The sequence below is a fragment of the Cololabis saira genome, chromosome 3 (assembly GCF_033807715.1).
Source record: "Cololabis saira isolate AMF1-May2022 chromosome 3, fColSai1.1, whole genome shotgun sequence".
NCBI lineage: Eukaryota > Metazoa > Chordata > Actinopteri > Beloniformes > Belonidae > Cololabis > Cololabis saira.
In genome coordinates this window covers 9473328-9496329 of record NC_084589.1, presented here as the reverse complement: position 1 = coordinate 9496329, position 23002 = coordinate 9473328, and the positions used below count along the sequence as shown (strand labels likewise).

The 23002-nt window shown below is 40.2% G+C and overlaps 1 protein-coding gene across 1 annotated transcript in view; it reads left to right on the top strand.

The window, feature by feature from the left end:
- The first annotated feature begins 2179 nt into the window (after positions 1–2179).
- LOC133425176 (neurocalcin-delta A) overlaps positions 2180–23002 on the top strand; it is a 91291-nt gene continuing 70468 nt past the window's right edge. The window contains exon 1 of the mRNA XM_061715883.1: positions 2180–2217. The gene's annotated coding sequence lies outside the window, so the exon portion shown is untranslated. The remainder of the gene's footprint in view (positions 2218–23002) is intronic.

Below are 23002 nucleotides of genomic sequence, written 5' to 3'. Positions count from 1 at the left end.
CCATATGAGGTGCTTTAATTTCAAGTAGATGTAGATGTAGTTGGCTCAGGTGCACCGGTGTTGGCCGACGTCTCAAGCTTGTTATTGTCTGGAGCCTAAAGCAGGAGAAAGTATGAGAAAAATAGTTTTCTGTGTTGCAGCCACTTAGGAACAAAACAGCTCCCGAGGTCCTTGTTTTTTCACCTCCTCAGGCATATCACACTACTTTCCTGGCACAGCGTGGCACCAGCACTTCAGGCCAACCAACAACCCCACATGTGTGATGGGCTGGTTGTAAGTGTGCTGGCATACACAAAAGGAAGAAACAGTTTTCAACCTCCTTCACTCACAAACACACCACAGGCTTTGTTTTAAGTTCCTGTAATTACAGGATAACCGGCATCAATCATCTGAACGCAGCACAAAACGTTTCAAGACTAACTGCATCTTTACACAGGGCATGGCATGAACGGCATGTTTGCAGAGCACCATCTGCTTCAGTCTTTCATCTGTGTCAAAGCAAGAAGCATCCTTGCACAATGTTGAACATGAAGTCAGGATTTGGTGGTGGGAGTACAAGCACGGTGCAGTACGACTGCTCACTCGATGCTAATCCACTAAATGAAGATGCTTCTAGAGGTGGTTATTGGATAGTGAGTTGACACATGCAGTCATGGGAAAAACAAGGTCCCAAGTTATGTGAAAAGTAAATTTGCATATATATGTTGCAGGAAAGAGAAAGTACGCCCAACTGAATAGGGCTGGGTGATATAACCTCAAATCAATATCAAGATAAATTGGGCAGTTTTACCTCTAACGATAAATGCACGATAAACGCAATGGTATGGTGTACCTTTTGTCGTTACTTTCATGAGGCGTTTAAACCCTGTGCGAGGAATGTCTCCCTCCCAGTGTCCCATCGACCCAGCTTCTTCAGAAGGAACAGATTTGACTATATCAAATAGACCGTTTTATTTATTTAATAACAAAGAAAAACACTGTAGTGGTCATTGTCTATTCACAATATTCATGATATATTCAATAATTTGTCTTTGTGCTGTATTCATTATCATTATTATCATCATTATTAGGGCCCAAGCACTTACAGTGCGAAGGCCCTATTGTATCTGTAGAAGTTCTCGTTTTTGTTTTTATCCTCTTTTTTCTTAACGTGCCCCAAAAGTCACCAAACTTTGCACGCAAGGCAATTTGATATTTCATGGTTTGCATTAATGGGCGTGGCAAAATGGTTCAACAGCGCCCCCTAGAAAACTTTGTGCCTCAAGCCCCACAATACGGTTTGACGTACATGCACGAAAACCGGTACACACCTGTATCATGTCGCAACTTAAAGAAAAGTCTCTTGGCGGCCGCCATGGCCGAAACCCAACAAGAAGTCGGCCATTTTGAATTAATCGTGTCATTTTGGCGCAATTTATGCCATTTCTTTGGCCGCTTCTTCGCCTGAACCGTAACGTGCACCCAGGTGTGTTATACATCAAAATGTGCGTCTCCATCCTGCGACGACGCGCATTACTTTTCTCAGTCAAAAGCGTTACCGTGGCGACGATAGACGCCAAAAAGCCCACCCCCCCTTTCCTCTGATTGGTCCATATTTGATAGTTCCTACTTTCTGCAATAACTTTTGAATGAGTGCGAGGGCCCGTTCATCGCTGCTTGCAGCTTTAATTGTCGTTGTATTTTGCATTTTAACGTTGAACAAGGTTGTTCTTTATTTTTCACTGTTTCACTATTTTTCACATTGCCTGTATGTTTAGACACATCATGTGGAAATCATCTGAAAACCGTGTCCGTTGGGTCCGTTGTTACTGTATCACCGAAGATGCATCCTAATGTCCGTTTTACAGGTCTAGTATTATTATCCGCTCCAGATATTTCAGGCCTATAGGGGTAACAGAATAAGCAATGTTTGAATTCCTCTCTGTAGATATGTTTTTCTCATATAGTTTCTCTTCGCCCTACCTGCATGGCTCTTAAAGGTCCTGTTAATAATGCTTTTGCTGACTTTTAAAGGTTCAAAATAGACTTAAACTATACTATATCCAGTGTATACCTGACATTTAACAGACAGACAGACAGATAAGTGGTAGGCTGTACAATCTGATAGTTCCTGGATCAAAATTGCATAATATGGAAGCTCTTTAACTATTTGATTCCCATTCTTCTTCTTCATCCCCCCCAGCAGCTATCCTGTAAACCCAGAGGAAGACATTAAAGGTCTGTGAAAAACAATAAGACAAAAGCTGCGTCTTCTATCCCCGTTGAAAATCATGTGAGAAGGAACAGAAAACTGGGGGTGTATTTTAATGCTGGTACACTTGTCATCTCTGTATTGCAAATGTATATTGTAGGGCTGGGACTTTATCACGTTAATTACAATTAATTAATTACAGAAACATAACGCAACAAAAAAAAATAACGCATTTAATCGCAATTTACTTTTGCACTCCAAACAGTGCGGAACGTTTCTCATTGCACGACTTCCCGGTATAAGTTACCCGTAATACTGATGCACAGAACTCAACACGAGAAACAACAATGGAAACCCAAACCGATGGGAAGTCGTTGCTGGTTCGGTGGGCGGAAAGTTTAGTTTAAAAAAACTACCGAATGGAAACCTGGATAAGAGCACAGTTGTGTGCAAATTGTGCAAGAAAGAATTTTGCCTATCACCGGATCTCTTCCAGCCTCCACTACCACCTCAATGCCAAACATGTTGCAGCGAGCACAGACGACGCTCCTAGTTGGAGCAGGTAGTGTCGCCAATCCAGTCTCGACAAGATGCCAGGGTTCAGAGCCAAAATGAGTAAGTCCACGACTGACAAAATAACTCACTGGGGAAATGGATTGCAGTGGACTGTCGGCCACTGTTGGTGGTAGAAGATGCAATCATATTCCTATTATTCATATTGCAATTCATGTTAACACTCAGTTATCAAAAAAAACACAATTTTGTTGTTTAAGCTAATTTATGTCTCAATTCAATGATTCAATGAGTCATATACCAAAATCCATTTAAATTGAAAAATGTTGCTTCTCGTGTCAAATATTGATATGCGATTAATCGTGATTAATTAATTAAAAAGCCTCTAATTAATTAGATTATTTTTTTTAATCGAGTCCCACCACTAGTACACAGTGGCGGCTGGTGATAAAAAAATTTGGGGGGGCGCACTGGCGAGTGGGGATTACAACACAACTATAAACTCTACTTGTTATTATAACTATTTGTATATTATTATTTGTTATATTATGTTAATATAATATATTATAATATAATATATTATATTATAATATAATATATAATTATATAATATATTATTTGTATATTATATTATTATTATGTCGTTGTGACTCCGTTTGTAGCGAGTGACAGATGCAGTCGCGCATCTACACTGTCAGGGGTGTGACTTTGATTGACAGCTCATGAATCAATCAGATTGGATGATAAATGACAGAAAACACAATGATTGGCCACGGGCGCAGAGAGCTGCGCCCGGAGGAGAGTCTTTGAGTAACCAATTAGAGACCAGCATGAAGTCACATGGAAGAAAAGTTTAAGAACATGAATACACACTCATTTGGCCGGTGCCCCTCGCCATTGAAACCTTTGTATTTCAGTCTGCACAAAAAACAACTTTGAATAAACCCAATATGGGATGGGAAGGCTTGAAAAATTAAAAGTCAGACACATATGTTGAGTGCACAGATGTGATAATTACTTCTTATTACGTAATTTATGTGTACTGTGTCTATATTTTTTCCTGTAATTTTAATAGGGGCGGCGCCCTAGCGCCCCCTATTGACAAGCCGCCACCACTAGTATATTGAGGTATATAAGAGGTGCCACTAAGACCGTCAAGCCACAGTTTAAAATTTCAGATTGTGATTGTGTTCTGGTTAGGCACAAGAAACATTTCACGCCGTAGAAAAACAATGATGATGTATTATCATTTTTATCATGTCAGTGTTGAGCTGATTTTTCCGAGCAGCAGGCAAATTATGGAAAGTGATTCAAAATCTCAGGCAGCTGTAAAGAGCACAGTGTCTCTCTGGCAGGAAAGGTGATGAGCAGTGTCGCCTCTAACCAGCGGACGTTGGCTGTCCGTCCGCAGCGCCTGAACCCTGTTGTTTTTGGTCAGTGTTGTTTCCCATGACTCTGAGATGAGCCAGAGAAAGCCCAGTGTGATTTCCACACAGTTCCCAGGCTCCCACATCCCTTCCGATTCGAGCTAGTACACCCACACACACACATACACACTCACAAGTCAGGGACAAACGTGTGTGCGTCTGCTTGTGTTAGTAACATTAAAAGAGATAAATTGCCTGAACATCCTTTGCCCTTTGATACACACATACCTAACCCTTAGTCATAAACACACACGCACACACAAGGCATTTAGACCAGCTGCAATTCCTCCAGTTGAGAGGTACACTACATTAAACCACAGCAAACCGCATCTGGGCCTCACACTCCCGGCTCTGACCACTTAGAGTCGGGGGACCTCTGAACTTCTACTAAATAACCTCCGGTGATCCCAGAGCAAACTTTTTAAAAGGGGCAGTTGCATTCGGCTCACACTTCCATTTCCCATTTCTTTCATGCCAGTAGCTGTTTTGGAAAGGCTTAAATATTAAATTCTCAAATGCCAGCAGTGAGTTATCCACATCGGTAATATTCTGAGATCAAGCCTCTTAACACGACTCTGTCTCTGCCTTAACAAACAGCGGAATACTTTTTTTTTTAATTGCTGGGATACCGACGAGAACATTGGCTCCTCTCTCATTATATTCCTAAATATAAAGTTGCAGTCCAATTAGTAAATATGTACAAGCAGACAAATCTAATCCTCATTAAATAAATTACCCATTAAGGATGTTTTCTGCTGTGAATAATTTTGACTGATAAGTTTGGTAGCCAAAGTGCTTTTATATGCAGGATCATTAGAAGCAAGTACTGTACGTCAAAAGTGTATTCTGTCTTTCTTAGAGATGTAGCTTGTAAAGCAGGGGGTTAAAATGTATATTGTTATGCAGTTAATATTGGCATTGTTGCTCTGTTGTGTAGTATTTAAAGTAAACCAGAAGCTCTGTAACCAAAGCGTACGTCTGTGTAAGTATTTCTGTACTCACCTGTGTTGGCTGCAATCCACCAGTAAAGTGAGTGGAGTGAGCTATTCCTCTCAGGAGTGGTCCTTCTCCTGCACAGAGGCACTTAAGCAAACAAAATCGATCCAGTCAGTCTCAGGTTGGACTGAAGTTCTCTGGAAACCTTTACCAAAGTGAGTTTAGATTTAATTTTAAGGTCCCAGCACAGATTCACATCTGACATTCCCATAATTATCTTTTTCTCCACCAGTGGCCTTCCCCTTTTACTTAAATCTTGCTGTACAGTAAACCCGGGTTTTTCTCGGGGGTTACGTTCCAAAAAGAACCCGTGATAAGTGAAATCCGCGAAGTAGCAACCTTTTTAACAATTATTATACAAGGCTTCAAATTGTGGAGATCAGCCCCACCGCGACCTGGGTAATTGGATCTGAACGGGAGAGAATGAAAAATGATTGTGGAAAAAAATACAATAAGTACAGTAGGGCAAAACAAGGTTTTACCTGAAGCTGTATTTCATGCCTCAAAATTGATGAACTGAGAAGTAGAAGCTCTTTTCACAAAGTTCACATCAGCAGTCAAGTAAAAAAGCCTATTTTGCTTCACCAGTACGTTCCTCTAACAGTTATGTTCTTTGTTTTCTCTCCATTGTTAGAAATGTTGGACATTTCAAGTGTTTTGTTATTGATTGCATCAAACATACAAACATTAGGGAAACATTCATTTAAACAACATTATTTCACTTCCAAAACCTAAACAAGTCTTAAAGGAATGACTGGCTGCATGTAGAGCCGCTGTGTGTGACGGAGGGATTACAACATGATTCTTACTCAGACTCCAGCCGGCTCCCGTCTTACATCGGTATTCCTGTCTGCTGTGTGCTGTTGTAACACCACAGCCCGTTCACATCACTCGTAACACCACCGTGCCTGCAAAAAGAGATCGGGACCAAGAGAGATGCAAGGATGTGAGAAAAATTAGCAGTGAAATGTTTCTTAATCACACCACAATTAGCATATTGGTTAATGTATAGCAATAGACACGAACAAGATGACACATGTGGCTTTTTATAGAAACTATGAGGAGGGTAAACACTAATACAGTAAAACATACTGCCACAATAATTCCAAAATATAGGCTATATAGCTCATTTTCAAAATAATTTCTTACAGTGGGGGATATAATTCACACAGAAGTTTGGGGACTTTAATGGAATTTCCTTTTCTGAAGCACCCTATCATAAATATAAAATTTAAAACGCAGAAAGCACCTTTTCACAGTAATATGCCATCCATTCTAAGATTTAGATTTACGTGTATTTATGTCTGTGTGGTTGTGTGTGTGTGTGTGTGTGCGTGTGTGTGTGTGTGTGTGTGTGTGTGTGTGTGTGTGTGTGTGTGTGTGTGTGTGTGTGTGTGTGTGTGTGTGTGTGTGTATACAATTGTTACATTACATTATCTTAACCCTTCTGACAGAAATTGTTGATGCATGCTGTCGTTTAGGAGGTCAAAAGAGGTGGTCGTATAATTAGCTCTACTGCTGCAGGTCCGACCATGCAGAGGTGTGATGCGCTGGCAGTCTTCGTGTAGCAAACATGGAACTTTCACATGACATTGAGTTTTTTCCAGTACGGACCAGCAGGGAGCAAGGGCTACACAAGATATACACAGGACTAGACGAGACACAGACAAAAATAACGCACAACAACACCAAAAGCATTGAAAAAAACCCAAAACCATGACATTATCATTAAAAACACTGTTTAACTTATTGTTGGTTTAGAACCAAGACATTTGAACGTTTTGCTTTGTGACATTATTTGGTCAATATTGGTCAGCTTTCTTTATTTTCTTTTATAAGGTTAGTTATGAGCTTGTTTAATAGGTATCATTTAATCTGAATTAAGTTTCTAAAAATGTGACTTGACATTGCTTCATATAGAGTGAACATCTTCATTTTTGTGAAATCTAAATGTCACTCTTCTTTCATGGTCTTGTTATTACAATCAGCTGTTCAGTTTTTTCACTCAGTTCAGTGCAGCCAGGAGTTTTTCTCTCGGTTTTGCAGTTTAGTCATGAAAGTGCAGGGAAGGCCACAAAGAACCATCAAAGTTTGTTTTTTTTTTACTTTTTATTTTTGTTCTCAGTACAAACATCAGCACATCATGAGACTTAACCATAGAAACAACAGTCGTATCAGACATATGCTCTCAGTATAAACATCATCATATCAAAAGGTTTGATCCCAAGAGCAACATATTCCTATCAGATACATGTGTATATTTATGTAACAAACTTGATTTATTAAAGAAAAATAAATAGATAATTAAGTAATAGTGAGCAAAAAGAAAAGAAATAGAGAAGAGAAAAGAAGAAAAAAGAAAAAGAAAAGAAGAAGATATAAAATAAATGTAACTAAAGGGGTATAGAGGGATGGGGGGTAGGGTTGTCACTGTATTAGTAGTTTCATTATAGGGCTCCATCTCTTGATAAAAATGTTTTTCTGTAACCTTAGGGAGTAGGTTATCTGCTCCATCATATAGATATCCCAGATCCTTTGAATCCACTGTGTATAGGTAGGTGGTTCCGTCTTCAGCAGTGGTGTAAAGTAACGAAGTACAAGTACTTCGTTATTGTACTTAAGTAAGATTTTTGAGAATTTGTACTTTTATTGATACTTTCATTTTTCTGTACTTTTACTTTTACTTCGTTACATTTTCAAGGAAAAAATCGTACTTTTAATCCGCTATATTTAAAATTGGACATGTCGTTACTCGCTACAAATTAAAGAACAGCACAGCGGGGGCTGATTTATGGTTCCGCGTTACACCGACGCAAAGCTACGGCGTAGGTTACGCGGCGACGCACACCCTACGCCGTAGCCTACGGCGTAAGGTGTGCGTCGATTTAACGCGGAACCATAACGGGACGGGAAGGAAGGGGGGCGCGTGAATATACCGAGAAGGAGCCGCAGCTCCCGGGAGAGTTGCGCCGCAGAGGCGGGCCAGAAGGCCGGAGGAACCGCCGTCGCGTCGAGTACCGATGAGGACTGAAGCCTGAATTATGGTTCCGCGTTAAATCGACGCAGAGCCTCGCCGTAGGGTACGGGCCCTGCGTTGGTGTAACGCAGAACCATAAATCAGCCTTGAGCGGCAGCTGACACGTGTCCATGCGCACCATTCTTTGATTCCACCCCTTCTAAGGTGGTTTTGGCATTTAAAAGTTCAAAAGTCTCATCCTTTATCAGCTGGGGGTGGACCTGTCAGCGGGGCCAATGGGGTACAGCAGCAGTGATGAGCAAAGGGAGAAATTAAAATGGGGTAATGGAAACAAACGCTAATGGGGTCAGAATAATATCACCATTATTTAGAGTTGTAAGCAAATTCTTGGATTCTTCATTTCTTTGCAATCCTTTTGAAAATAATTTTGTACTTTGAATTTTGTACTTTGTACTTTGTACTTTTTACTTTTGTACATTTTACACCATTCAATTCAATTCAATTCAATTTTATTTATATAGCGTCTAATACAACAGGTGTTGTCTCTAGACGCTTTCCAGAGATCCAGAACATGAACATAAACATAAACATAAACATAAACATAAACCCCCGAGCAATTATTATATAAACAATGGCAGGTAAAAACTCCCCTAGTGGTAGAAAAGCCTTAAGCCAAACAGTGGCAAGGAAAAACTCCCCTTTAGGAGGGAAGAAACCTTGAGCAGGACCAGGCTCATAAGGGGGACCCTCCTGCCGAAGGCCAGACTGGGGGAGTCAGGGACGTCGACAGCACACAGCAGGCAGGTGGAAGCAGCAGCGGGATGACCAGAGGTGGGGGGGGGGCGTCAGCAGCACACAACAGTCATGTGGAAGCAGCAGCGGGATGACCAGAGGGGGGGGGGGGCGTCAGCAGCACACAACAGTCATGTGGAAGGAGTAGCGGGATGACCAGAGGGGGGGGGGGGGGGGCGGGAACACAGGCCAGAACGCAGCTCCTGAGGCTCCGGCCTGCAAACATACACAAAAGAGAAAAAAGGGGGGCCGGCACAAGAAACTACAGGAACGATGGACAAAAATGATAGCTATGAGATATTTATAATAAATAAAAATGGTAATGGAGAAGAGAGGCAGGGAAAAGGAGAGGAGAAGAAGGGTGAGAGGCACCGCCCAGCGGATCATGTCGGTGCCCCCCTGCAGCATAAGCCTATAGCAGCATATCTACCGCGAAGCTATATTTGAGACTAACTATTATAGTTTTGTTCTATAGCTGCGACTATGACTACTGACTCTAACACACTAAAGTTTACACTACCTAGAGATTTACCAACACCAGCTAGAGGTTTACTAAACACTAACTATAAGCTTTACTAAACAGAAAGGTTTTAAGTTTAGTTTTAAAGGTGGAGGTGGTGTCAGCCTCCTTAACCCAGATTGGAAGTTGGTTCCAAAGTAATGGTGCCTGATAGCAGAACGCCCGCCCTCCAAATCTACATTTAGATACTCTAGGAACTACGAGTAAACCTGCACCCTGGGAGCGGAGAGCTCTGCCAGGAACATAAGGCACTATCAAATCTTGTAAATACTGCGGAGCTAAGCCGTTTTGGGCTTTATATGCAAGTAATAAAATTTTAAATTGAATTCTGAATTTTACAGGTAGCCAATGGAGCGACGCTAACACTGGAGAGACGTGGTCTCTCCTGCTAATTCCTGTCAGTACTCGTGCTGCCGCATTCTGGATCAGCTGGAGCCTATTCAGCAAATTACTTGGACATCCTGCTAACAACACATTACAGTAATCTAGTCTAGAAGATACAAACGCATGAACTAGTTTTTCTGCATCACTCTGCGAGAGGATTTTCCTAATCTTTGCAATATTACGGAGATGGAAAAACGCTATTTTACAAACCTGATTAACATATGGTTTAAACGACAAATCCTGGTTGAAAATAACACCAAGGTTTCTCACAGTTGTACTGGAAGCCATCGCAACACCATCTAATCCCTTCCTAAAATGCTCTGGACCAAGAATGATAACCTCTGTTTTATCTGAATTTAGAAGCAAGAAATTTCTGGACATCCAGTCCTTGATGTCCCTAAGACATGCCTGAAGTTTAACTAACGGTTCTGTTTCATCCGGCTTCATAGACAAGTAGAGCTGCGTATCATCAGCATAACAATGAAAGTGTATGCCGTGATTCTGGATTATACTTCCCAAGGGCTGCATGTATAAACTAAACAAGATTGGCCCTAGCACTGAACCCTGCGGAACACCATAACAGACCCTCGACTGTTCTGAAGAAACCTCATGTACATGAACAAACTGGAACCTGTCAGATAGATATGATTTAAACCAACGTAGAGCTGTCCCTTTAATCCCAACAACATGCTCTAACCTGTGCAGTAAAATGCCATGATCAACAGTGTCAAAAGCAGCACTGAGGTCCAGTAGAACCAATATGGACACTAATCCCTTATCTGAGGCTATAAGAAGGTCATTCGTGACTCGAACCAGTGCTGTCTCTGTGCTATGATGCATTCTGAACCCTGACTGAAAGACTTCAAACAGATCATTTCTATACAAATAGTCACATAACCATGTACTTTTGGTACTTTATTATATTTAAGTTGAGGTACTTTTATACTTTTACTTAAGTAATGTTCTTAATGGTTACTTTTTACTTTTACTTAAGTAATTTTCAAGCAGAAAATTTGTACTTTTACTTAAGTACAATATTTTTGTACTTTTTCCACCTCTGGTCTTCAGCCAGTTGATTGTGATACATTTTAATGCAGCAGTTAACGAAATCTGCAATAAATACTTTGCAGCTCTTCCCTCTATGAGTCCATCAGGATCCAGTCCGAGTAGGGCAGTTTGTGGGTCCTGAGGGATGTCGATGGTAAATACCGCCTTAAGGGCTCGGTAAAACTGCCCCAGAATTGTTGTAATTTAGGACAAGACCAGAATATGTGGAGATGGTTACCGATGTCTCCAACACAGTTCCGCCAACATTTATCAGTATGTGTTGGACTCATCTTTGCAGTTATTTGTGGTGTCCGAAAGTATCTGACAATAACTTTCCATTTTTACTCTCTCCAGATATTGGCACTGGTTACCGTGTGGGCTTCAAGACAAATTTGTTCCCAGTCCTCATTTGATATTTCCTCATGCATCTCGGTGTCCCATCTTTCTTTAATGTGTTTTAAGTTAGCCTGATTCATAGATAAGAATTCCTGGTACATACCAGAGATCAGTCTTCCCCTATCTTTCCTCAATTGTACCTTTTGCTAGGTACAACTCCACCCCTGTTGGATTTCTAATTTTATTCCAGTCATTATGTTTTGTTAGAAGGTGTCTTAATTGTTAGAAGGTGTCTTAATTGTAGGTATTTAAAAAAGTCAGTTCTTGGGAGGTGAAAATCCTGTTTTAGTTGTTCAAAACCATCCAAGTTTTTCTCCAAATTTTAATTTGAATCATCCTAATTTTTTTGGGCTCCTGTCCTGTCTCCTGTCTCCTGTCAAGAATTTCTGCCAGAGCAAGTTTTACGTGCCTATTAAATGTTGGAGAGCTTACACTGGATTCTGTTTGACCGGCAAGTAATTGCAGTTAGTCTCCATGAACCCTCAAAGAGTAAATGCAGGTGAAGTCAGTGTTTCCCCAGTTGGTTTCAATCTGGATCTTCACGTAACTGAAAACAGTGTTATCTGCATTATTCAGTTGGAAGAACTGAAATCCACTACCGCCTCGATCATACTCCATCGTTCCCAGAAATGTACCTTTCCCATCGGCCGTCTCCATTCCATAGACAGAAAATATCCTGGGTGCACTTTCTCCCTGTCCATAGAGGGCTTGACTTTCCATGATGTGTCCAAGTGTCAGGTGAGTGATGGAAACAGGGTTGGACAGAGAGATGACTAAATGTCCACGGTTTCCTGTGAGACACCAGCAATCACCTGCCTCTAGTGTTGAACGTTCCTGGATGACTATTTCCTTTTTATTATCTAACGGTGGAATAATCCAGTTGAATAATCTGAACAACACTGAGTTTTTCTGTCCTAGGGCCACATGTGTGTCTGAGGACAAGTGATTGATAACTTTGGCTCCAAGATATGCAGAGGCAAAATTTGGTTTTGCGTTCATCTGATATCCAGAGGCAAAATTTGGTTTTTCGTTCGTGTGATGTAAAGAACTGTCCATCTGCTCTCTTAATGATTGCAGTTCCTCATTGGTGTTTCCTAAACTAAAAAACATGAATGCATTTCCAAGACCCAGAACAAGGAAAAAGAAAAAACACATTTTTTGTCTTCCAGTCCAACTGGTTTGCCTACCTTTTCTCAATACTTGCTGTCTATATCTATCCAGGCATCTGGAGTAGCGGCCCACATTATTGATAAACCTGCTGAGGTTGATATCGTCTTCCTGAGGATCTTCCTGACCTCTTTCATATTTTCTATTATCTCTATAGGAGATAATTGGCTCTCCCTCTTCATTATAATATCCTGCTTCCTGCAGGCGCGAACTTCTTCTCAGTGGGGAACTTTGAGATTCTCTTGACATTTTTAGTTGTTGATTCAGCGTCCAGAACTTGAGTGCACTGTCCTCTTCCTCTTTTTGTATGAGCAACTAATGTCGGCAGTCCAGTATTTATAGACTGGCTTTAGCCCCGCCCACAAGCCACTGATGTCATGAATGTTATGATGTCATAACGGAATGTGTGATGATGCAGTCAAACATATTCTTTGATCTTCAGGAAGATCAAAGAATATGTTTGATTGCATCATCACACATTCCGTTTTCAGTTTGGATTTTCAAATGACAGAATTAGGAGAGTAGCGCAGATTTATTTTACTCTCAGTTCAGAAATCCATTCTGAAGTTGCTCTGAATAGTGGGATTTTAACAGTTATGTAGCAGGCCAAGTGCTGAGGTTACAAAGAAGTGGCTTTTCTGCTTTCTGACACCGGTTTCACCACTGGCTGCTTATGTCCAAATATTTAGTGATGGCTGTGTGAATACAGCGGGGAAGAAATCCTTCAAGCATGAGACAACTGGAGCAGTTTATTCGTGAAGAGTTGACCAAAATACCTGTCTACAGGTGGAAAGTCTCATTGAGAGTTACAGCCATCACCTGGTTGCAGTAATTGCCTGCAAAGGTTGTGTAAATAAAGCTGAGGATACTAACTAATTTGTCAAGGATAGTTTCATTAGTGTGTTTATTAATTTATTTCATATGATTTTGTTGAACTATTAATCAAAATTAATGTCTGCTGTTTACTTGTCAGTTATTAGGGCCCAAGCACTGACAGTGTGAAGGCCCTATTGTATCTGTAGGAATTGTTCTCGTTTTTATTCTCGTTCTCGTTTTTTTTATTTTTCTGACGAAATGAGGGCCTTTTTGCCCCCCCTAAGTATTAAATGGTATGACATACAGAGTCGTGGGTGGTGTCATCGGAATCGGTTTTGACTCCATCTTAATTGGTGCAAATTAGCCTCGCCCCACAACATTGACTACGTTTACATGCAGTCAAAATTCGGGTTATTGCTAATATTCCGGTTACTGAAATATTCGGAATATTCCGTTTACCTGTGAGCTAACAGGGTTATCCCTGTTTACATGGTAATTAATCATTTGGGATATCTCGATCAAGACAGCGACGCACGGAGAACGTGATGACGCAATTACGTCCTTTCCGCTTCTTCTTCCTAAATTCAAAACAAATGCTGCTTTGCGCAACGTTTCGCTCACTTTCTTGTAAATTTCGCTATCCCGGTACTTTCTACCATCTACAAATGCAGAAATGTTCATATCCTTCATTACATTTATAAAATGATTAGTCTCCTCCTCACTCCAAAAGTGTGGCGTGGTCTTGTGTGTTTAGAAGTACGTCCTGGACTCAAAAGACTAAGATTCCTTGCGAAAAGAGCATGCTCAGAAAACAAATTCATGTTCCGTTTGGCTTGGTGGTTAGCACTGTTGCCTCACAGCAAGAAGGTTCCTGGTTCGAGTCCCAGGCCCAGCAGGGTCTTTCTATGTGGAGTTTGCATGTTCTCCCCGTGCTTGCGTGGGTTTCCTCCGGTTACTCCGGTTTCCTCCCACAGTCCAAAAACATGCGTAGTAGGTTAACTGATGATTCTAAATTGCCTGTGAGTGTGAGTGTGTCTGGTTGTTTGTAAGTATGTGGTCCTGTGATGGACTGGTGACCTGTCCAGGGTGTAACTCCTGCCTCTCGCCTGAAAATGAGCTGGGATAGGCTCCAGCAGACCCCCGTGACCCTGCAAAGGATATAGCGGGTATAGATAATGGATGGATGGATATTACAACAGACGTTTTCTCTAGGTGCTTTCCAGAGACCCAGAACATGACCCCCGAGCAATTTATTTATTTATTTTTTTTTTTTTTTTAAACCCTGTCTGCACACATATTAATGGTTAAAGGAGCTTGAGGCCAGATTGTGGCAGGATTTATGAAAAAAATTTGTATACGTTTTAAGTTTTCTAGTAATAATGTCAGATGAAGCGTTCCAAACCCAAAAGAATGATCCCTCTAGTGTATCTCTCCTTTGCCTTGAACAGGCTGTGTGCTGCAAAATGTGCTGCAATTCGGTCCCGAATTTCCCGCGCTGGGCTGCGGATGTGACGTCACATGACGCTGCATGCACGTTCTCCCCGTTCTCCCGTGCCGGCTTCACTGTTGGCTGCAGTACCCCCAACGGCCGTCATGGTGAAGGGTGGCGCTAGAGAGTCTCATTTCTTAAAAGGAGCCTCATGCTCCTTTAATACCATGTTGGTAAAAACGTAATGCATATATATGTGCATTGTTACTATATTTAATATATATACATATATATACCGTACGCATACATACGCATACACATACATATATAAATAGGCTATGACCGTCCCTCCATCAACAACAAAGCATCCCACAACAATAACAGGAAGATTGTGTTAAACTGTTTGGTTGAACACCTTTCAGAGGGTTATTGGAAATGGTCTTCAAAGTATTGAGTGACAGAGGATATTTGCTCCATGGGTGCCTTTTGAACCAAGCGATGAAGAAACTTTACTCTCTCCCTTGCTTTTGTTTTCATGCAAGAATCTGAAAATGAAGTTATTTCATAGAAATCCTGTGTAAAATCTCATTGCTGGAGAGATTAGTATTGTTGGTGTGGAGAATTGTGACCTGGAAAATATGGAAATGCTGTCCTGTATGTTGTTGGTTTATTCATATTTCATGGAAAATACTGTCACAACAACTGCAAATGTTTGCATCAAATACGCAACTTCAACAACCCATTATCTTTCTTCATCATTTACATAGCAAGCCTGAAACTAAAAAAAGACAAAGCTTGAAACTGAAAGCCTGTTCACAGTCTAAGGATATAACAATATCTGCAGTTGAAAAACTACCATAAACCCTCCAGCATCAATTTAATTTTAATAAAGTAAGAGTTGCACTTTGTTTCTGTCAGTTTTTCTTGGCTAAGATGCAGCTCAATCACAGAGCGCAACCTCAACCATTTCTAAAAATCACTGCAGTGATATTCAGTAGAAATGTACACAGAAATATGACCGAGATCAATACAAATATGGGACTGTATGAAGTCCATCAGCTCGATAATTATAGTGTAATGTACTACACATACAGGGCTGTCTCAGAAAATTAGAATATTGTGATAAAGTTCTTTATTTTCTGTAATGCAATTAAAAAAACAAAAATGTCATACATTCTGGATTCATTACAAATCAACTGAAATATTGCAAGCCTTTTATTATTTTAATATTGCTGATTATGGCTTACAGTTTAAGATTAAGATTCCCAGAATATTCAAATTTTTGAGATAGGATATTTGAGTTTTCTTAACCTGTAAGCCATGATCAGCAATATTAAAATAATAAAAGGCTTACAATATTTCAGTTGATTTGTAATGAATCCAGAATGTATGTCTATTTGTTTTTGTAATTGCATTACAGAAAATCACAATATTCTAATTTTCAGACAGTCCTGTAATGCCAAATTACATTTTTTTCTGTGTAATTCTGAGTTAGGCTAATAAAAATGATGTAAGACCATAAATAATTGTCAATTAAATTCCTCTCGTCGTAGCGACAGCTGATTTGGCGGACAGGACGGCAGGATTAAGAAATACTAATTGTTAACCTGGTTCCCGCCAAGCTGAACAGAATAAATCTCCACGGTAACGCAACCATCTCCAGGCTCAGTTCAGCCAGGCCATATCTGGTACATCCTGGCTAATCCCTTATCTTGGTTTTCTGCAACAGACCTCCATGGCGATTACTGCTTATATAAGATGTTTGTTTACATGGTAGTTTCTTCGTCAGAATACTGTCCAGAGCAGCTTAATATTGCAGCATCATTGTCCATGTAAATGCATTGACTGCATCATTCAGAACAATCATCCAGTCTGATTTACAAAACAAATACTGGGGAAAAATGAAAACGCGGCTCCACGAACGTCATCATTTTCTGATTAGACACTAACAAGTGTTACTATTCTTCCACAGTTAGAATAAATCCCTGTGACTCACCGGAAGCATTTGGGCACTGAGAGCTTAAGTCTGACATTTGACAGGACGACAGCATCTGTCCATCTTATTTACCACGGCAGACAGCCTTAAGTATGCCGAGACAGTGTCTCTATTTCTGTACGGATTTCATTGATGCAGGTGTGGGAGGGTGCGCGCATATCCTGTCTATATATATGTAATCTTTGCATGTGTGTGTGTGCACTAACACTGAGGAGCAGAGAGTGACTCACAGGGGAGATGGTGTTGTGTCTCTGAGTTCCAACCTGCTGCTCTTTGATAAGACAGACTGAGGCCGTGGGCTCTGGCTAATCCTCTCTGCAGCCAGCCGCCCATCTGCAGTCAAATAAATAATCAAAACAGTGGGATTGGCCAGACTGGTCATCACTCTTGTGTTCTGTCTCCTGTGTATAGTTACTAAATCAGTGAGGATGAAGTGTAATGCTGTTGAGTAACTCTTGAGACACTTTGCCAATTGTATAACAAAACCTTTGTGTTCCCCTCTCCTAATTTCCTGCATCTTCACATCCCACGTTATCAACGGTTTATGGATAAAAACTATTTTTAAATAATATCCTTCACACAACTCGGGATATAGATGAAATGTAGAGACCTCGAAGCTTGTCCTATATGCATTTAATTTGTAAAAATAAGTAAACAGCAACCAAATATTTAAAAAAAAAAAAAAAAAAAAAAAAAAAAGAATTCTGGCTCTGTTTCAGGATCTGGTGGGAAGTCCATCGGTTCAGTTTTGCCTTGTGATGAATTATGTTGGTTAAGTTGGTTATCTGCATGTGCCTCCCTGAGTCTTTTTAATGTGCAGCAACCAAATATATATAAAAAAAAAAACTAAAATTCTGGCTCTGTTTCAGGATCTGGTGGGAAGCCCATCGATTCAGTTTTGCCTTGTGATGAGTTATGTTGTCTAAAGTTATGTTGTCTAAAGTTCTCATAAGAAAATGCAGTTTGCACTATGGCACCAGCAGATATGAGGTTTCTGTCTCAGCATCTATTTTAGCAGTTATTGTGGTTCCACCGCAGTTAAAGGGCCCTTAAAGATGAAGGAAATTGGTCTGATGAATGCTTGAAAGAGAGTTTTCTGCTTTTTCACAGCAGCAGTTCAGTGTTGCAGACTTTTGTAGACACGTATTTGTGTTTTAGACCTTTGTAGTTGCAAAAATAAGCATAGAAAGAGAATGATTAAACCTAAATTATGCAAGCCGACCTGAGGAAAATAGATTATTGTAATTTTCTTTCAAATATTGCAATTGTGATTGATTTGTGATTATATCTGTGATTAAGACCAAATTAACTCTGCATTAGATTTTTAGCATGTTGGAGCACACACATTGACCCATATGACCCATAAAGACTTCATGGACAACGTGTCTTTAGTCAAAAAATATGTAATTGTGTTGGTTATCTGCATTTGCCTCCCTGAGTCTTTTTAATGTGCCTTTTTACTGTTACACACTCAACTTGTGCTTCTTTAAGTATCATTACCTCTTGTCGTGGCAGTTGGTTTGCTGCATGTTTTGAGTCCTTTAATGCTGTACACCTACCTACCAAAATCCTTCCACCCAGAAAAGGCTTGCTTCTCTTTGTTACTAATGTCTCTTTTATGTTTTTAGGTTAAACAGTGGCCATTTTCCTGAAGATTTAAATTGGAAGCTTCCTCTACTTCCACGTATCAGGGCTGAGGCCACTTCTGATTGGTTGAAAGACCATGTGACTAGGGCTGGGGATCCATTCAAATGTCAAGAATCGATTCCATTCCAATTCTTAAGATTCAGAATCGATTATCAAGATTTGATTTGATCCGATTTGATTCCGATATTGATTTGGGTTAGTGTTATTAAAACAGTTTTTTCAGGTGTTGCATGAATTATATGACTGTAGTTATGCAACATATTAATACTAGTATTATATTGAGATTCAACAGCAAGTATTGCAGCTAATGATGCTGTAAGGACCAATCAGCTCCCAGAATGCTGATAGAACTGCTTTCAGAAACATCGTGTGGGGCAGAATTATCAAACAGATCCAGGGCAGCAAACAGAGACGAAGATGAAATCGGTTTTATTTTTTCACACATACCGTTTTTATTTCGTCCATTTTCTGTCTTTTTCAGTTTTTAATTTTTGAGAATTTGGTTTTTAGCATTTTATGCAAATGTAACCCCAATACAGTATATAAAGTAATTAAATATAGACAATTTATGCAATTAGACTTGAAAACCTTAATGTTTTCATACCTTTAAACATATTTAAAGGCAAAAACATGGCACAAGTTATTCTTGTGTCCAACAAAACATTCCTTTTTGGGGCATAAACAAAAAAATACCAAAAGTTGTAATGTAATGATGAAAAAAAATCGAACTTTAGACATACAAATATTTTTTTCAACGCAGGCCTAAATGTGACTGCTTTGTTTGAGGACATGATTTGTAATAATTCCAGCCTTAGAAATTTACTGATTTATATTTTTCAAAACTGTGATCAAATTAAATTCAGTTAATATCTCAGTCCTAATTGGGTTTCAGTTTTGCTTTTGTTTCTTCACACTGAATCCCAATGAGTTTATTATCCCTAAAAACAGCCTAAAATGTAGTTTATGCTAATTTCAAAACAGCAAAAGTTTGCATGCTAATATTAAACTAAAAATAATCCATGTTTTGTTGCACAGTTAATTAAGTGTCTTGATGGCATGAAAGCCTGGTTGGCTCTTAACTTTTTGAATTTTGCCAAGAAATGACTGAAATTGTGTTTTTTCTTGGCCCCACTGGGATCTTACTTGGGTCATTATATAAATGCCTCTACATTTTGTTGTCTATCTTTAAATCCTTTCCTTTACTTAAAATCTCCCCCGCCTCAGCTCCCTGAGGTGCCACTTCCTTACACGTCCAGCCGCCTCTCAGGTCAGCTGATCCGCTGTTCCTGAGCCATAAACCAAACGGAAGCTCAGAGGAGACAATATCTTTGAAGTTGGAAAAAGAGGAAAGTTAAACAGGCCCTTTCAATTTCTGTCCTAAGACCTGTCCTAAAACTACCTCTTGTTCTTGGCCCTGGGAGTTGTTGTTTTTTTAGGGCCCGAGCACTTACAGTGCGAAGACCCTATTGTATCTGTAGGAATTTTTTTCCTTCTTCTGACGAAATGACGGCCTTTTTGCCCCCTAAACGTGCCCCAAAAGTCACCAAATATTGCACCAAGCCAGGCCTGGTGAAAAATTTTATATTTAATGGTTTGCATTAATGGGCTTGGCCTAATGGCTCAACAGCGCCCCCTAGAAAACGTTGTTTCTCAATCCCCACAATACGGTTTGACGTACATGCACGAAAATCGGTACACACCTGTATCATGTCAAAACTTAAAGAAAAGTCTCTTGGCGCCATGGCCGAAACCGAACAGGAAGTCGGCCATTTTGAATTAATCGTGTAATTTTGGCGCAGTTTATGCCATTTCTTCGGCAGTTAATACGTCGCCCAAACCGTAAAGTGCACCCAGGTGTGTTATACATCAAAATGTGCGTCTCCATCCTGCAACGATGTGCATTACTTTTCTCAGTCAAAATTGTTACCGTGGCGACGATAGATGCCAAAAAGCGCGCCCACCCTTCATCTGATTGGTCCATATTTGATAGTTCCTACTTTCTGCCATAACTTTTGAATGGTTTGACATAAAGAGTCGTGGGTGGTGTCATCGGTCTCGGTTTTGAGTCCTTCACCTAAATTGGTGCAAATTAGCCCCGCCCCTTCTTCTGATTGGTCGATATGTGATAGTCCCAATTTTCTGCCATAACTTTTGAATGGTTTGATATAGAGAGTCGTGGGTGGTTTCATCCGCTAAATATCCAGCCCTGAAGAATCTACATCAAGTCATACAAGCTTCCACTGCAGCCTGAATGTGCACAAGGGTGCAGGGGCCCGTTCATCGCTGCTTGCAGCTTTAGTTTTTAATTGTAGTATGTTAGATTTTTATGCGTGGGAAGATGGCTGTAACACTTAAACTTATGCTGGATCACATTTATAGGCACTTTTGACACAGAACTGCTAATGTGGGAGCTGAATGTGATCAAAACTGCTCCCATCTGTGGCTCTCCAAAGCGGTCCAAAATACCAGCCATCAGTATGTCAACACTGTGGCGTAAACATCTCAGGAAAACCACCAGTATGACCACGACTTTCACCACTGGAAATGAGGCGTGAGCAAAAATATTGTCGTGAGAAAAATGAAATGCACAGATTTTGAGTTGAGTTGAATAATAATTCATCTATTTATCCATTCCTTTTTTTTTTTTTTAAACCATCCTCTCCCCGTTTAGGGGGGTGGAGCTTATCGCTGCATTCATCCGAGAGGTCACATAAGCCCAGGACGGGTCTGTATTAATCCTCACAGAGAAATTACTTTCATAGTAGTGGAACTCAATGGAAAAATAAATATATATATGAAAAATGATAATAACTGGAATAGTCAGTCTCTCGTCCATTGACCTCAGGGCTAAGCTCCTGAGCTTATGCTGTTTGCACATGCAGCCGCTGCAAGTACGACACGTGGACTCTCTTTGTAAACAACATTGACAGAAAGTCAGAGCCGACAGTTTGAACACATGCAATACGTTGCCGGCCCGGGTTTGAGACCTGGCCTGGGTCTTCCCTCGCCCCCCCCTTTCCTGCCAAAATAGTTTATATAAAACGCCACCAGAGCTACGAAATCTTCTTTTTTCCCCCAGTGCCATATATAATAGAAGTGATGCCTCTGGGAGATCATCATTCACTTTCCTCTTCCTCTACCAACAACCAAGGCACTAAAGAGGCGACAATGTATAGAGCAGAAACATATTGGAATAAGCTTCCACCACATTTAACCATGATAAACAATAAAGCTAGAGTCAAAAATAAATTAAGAAAAGCAGTACATAGCAAGGAAGCCAGTTTTAGTTAGTTGGTTTATTCTGAAATTCTTGCTTTATTCTGAAATTCTGAGTGTGTAAAATGGAATATTTTTTGTTGTTTGGTTCTGGCTGGTTTCAACAATTTAAGGGTTGAATTCCATCACATCTCAGATCTCAGTTTTGTTTAGATTTAATTATGTTTTAATTGTAAGGATTGTAATTTATTGTTTTATGTGTGCAATGTTGGACCCCAGGAAGAATAGTCTTCACTGCAGTGAGGACTAATGGGGATCCGTAATAAATAAATTAAATCCTGGAAAGAAAACTCTGTAAAACTATTGTAAAGACCCGAGAAATAACTAAAACTACCAAAACCATTGTAACAGGTCGCCACTAACTCTAAAACAATGACATATTCAGTAAATATGACATCTATAATTGACCTTTTATCCTATTAATCCCTCTAATGCAGGAGTTTTTCCAACAAGAATTATCAAAAGTGCCAAATGGAAAACAAGAGTGTAATTACAGTTTATCTTAAAGTTGTTCTCCACTCATACTTAATGGACTTACAATGTAATTTTTCTTTCTTTTGTCTTCTTTGTTTTAAATTACTAAGCAATGTCCAATGCTATTATTGTGTTACGCAACAGCAGAGAGCTCTGGGATGCCGCCGTCATGTGTTTTGGCTCTGGTAATGTTGGACCAGTGTGTGCAGTGAGGTGCACCGGCTCGCCCACCCTGCTGAGCACTGCACTTACATAACACGCAGGCAGGAGATTTGTCTGCTCGTCTCACTGATTTGTGAATTTAACCTGTTGCACTGATGGAGGCTTCTAGTTCAGCTGATGGTGACCTGCTGTTTCTGGACGTCTGACTCCTGCTGCGATAGGAGAAGGGTGTGCAGTCACCAAAATGTTCCCCGCACTGCACACATGCGTCTACATATATACACGTCTGGCAGTCTTGTGTCTTTTTTTCCCCCTTTGTCCCCTCTCTCAAGATAGTGTATCTTCACAATGATAGCCATATGGTGTGTGGGAGTATCAACTTACCAGGCTTCCAGCCAGGTTTCAACTAATTCCTGTTTGCGGGTTGCTGGCAATTACACCAAAAAGTGATACTTAATAGTATGATAATAATAATAATTGTGCAACAACCACCATCTTTGTCACTGGTGCCTCGTCAAGCTGTAACTGGCCTGTCTTTACAGGAGCACTCGAATGCCTAAAACAGAAAAAGAAAACCTTTGATGGATGAAGGGGGGGTAGAGTCACCTGTAATGCTGAGTGGTTTGAGGGCCAGGCGTGCGTTGTAGATGTCCTGGATGGAGGGAAGGGGGGCACCAATGATCTTCTCAGCTGCTCTCACTATTAACGTTTGTTTATCAATTATCTTTAACCAAGATGCTTCTCAATAAAAATCAGATGGAAAGATTTAATCGTGAAATATTTTCTTCTTTT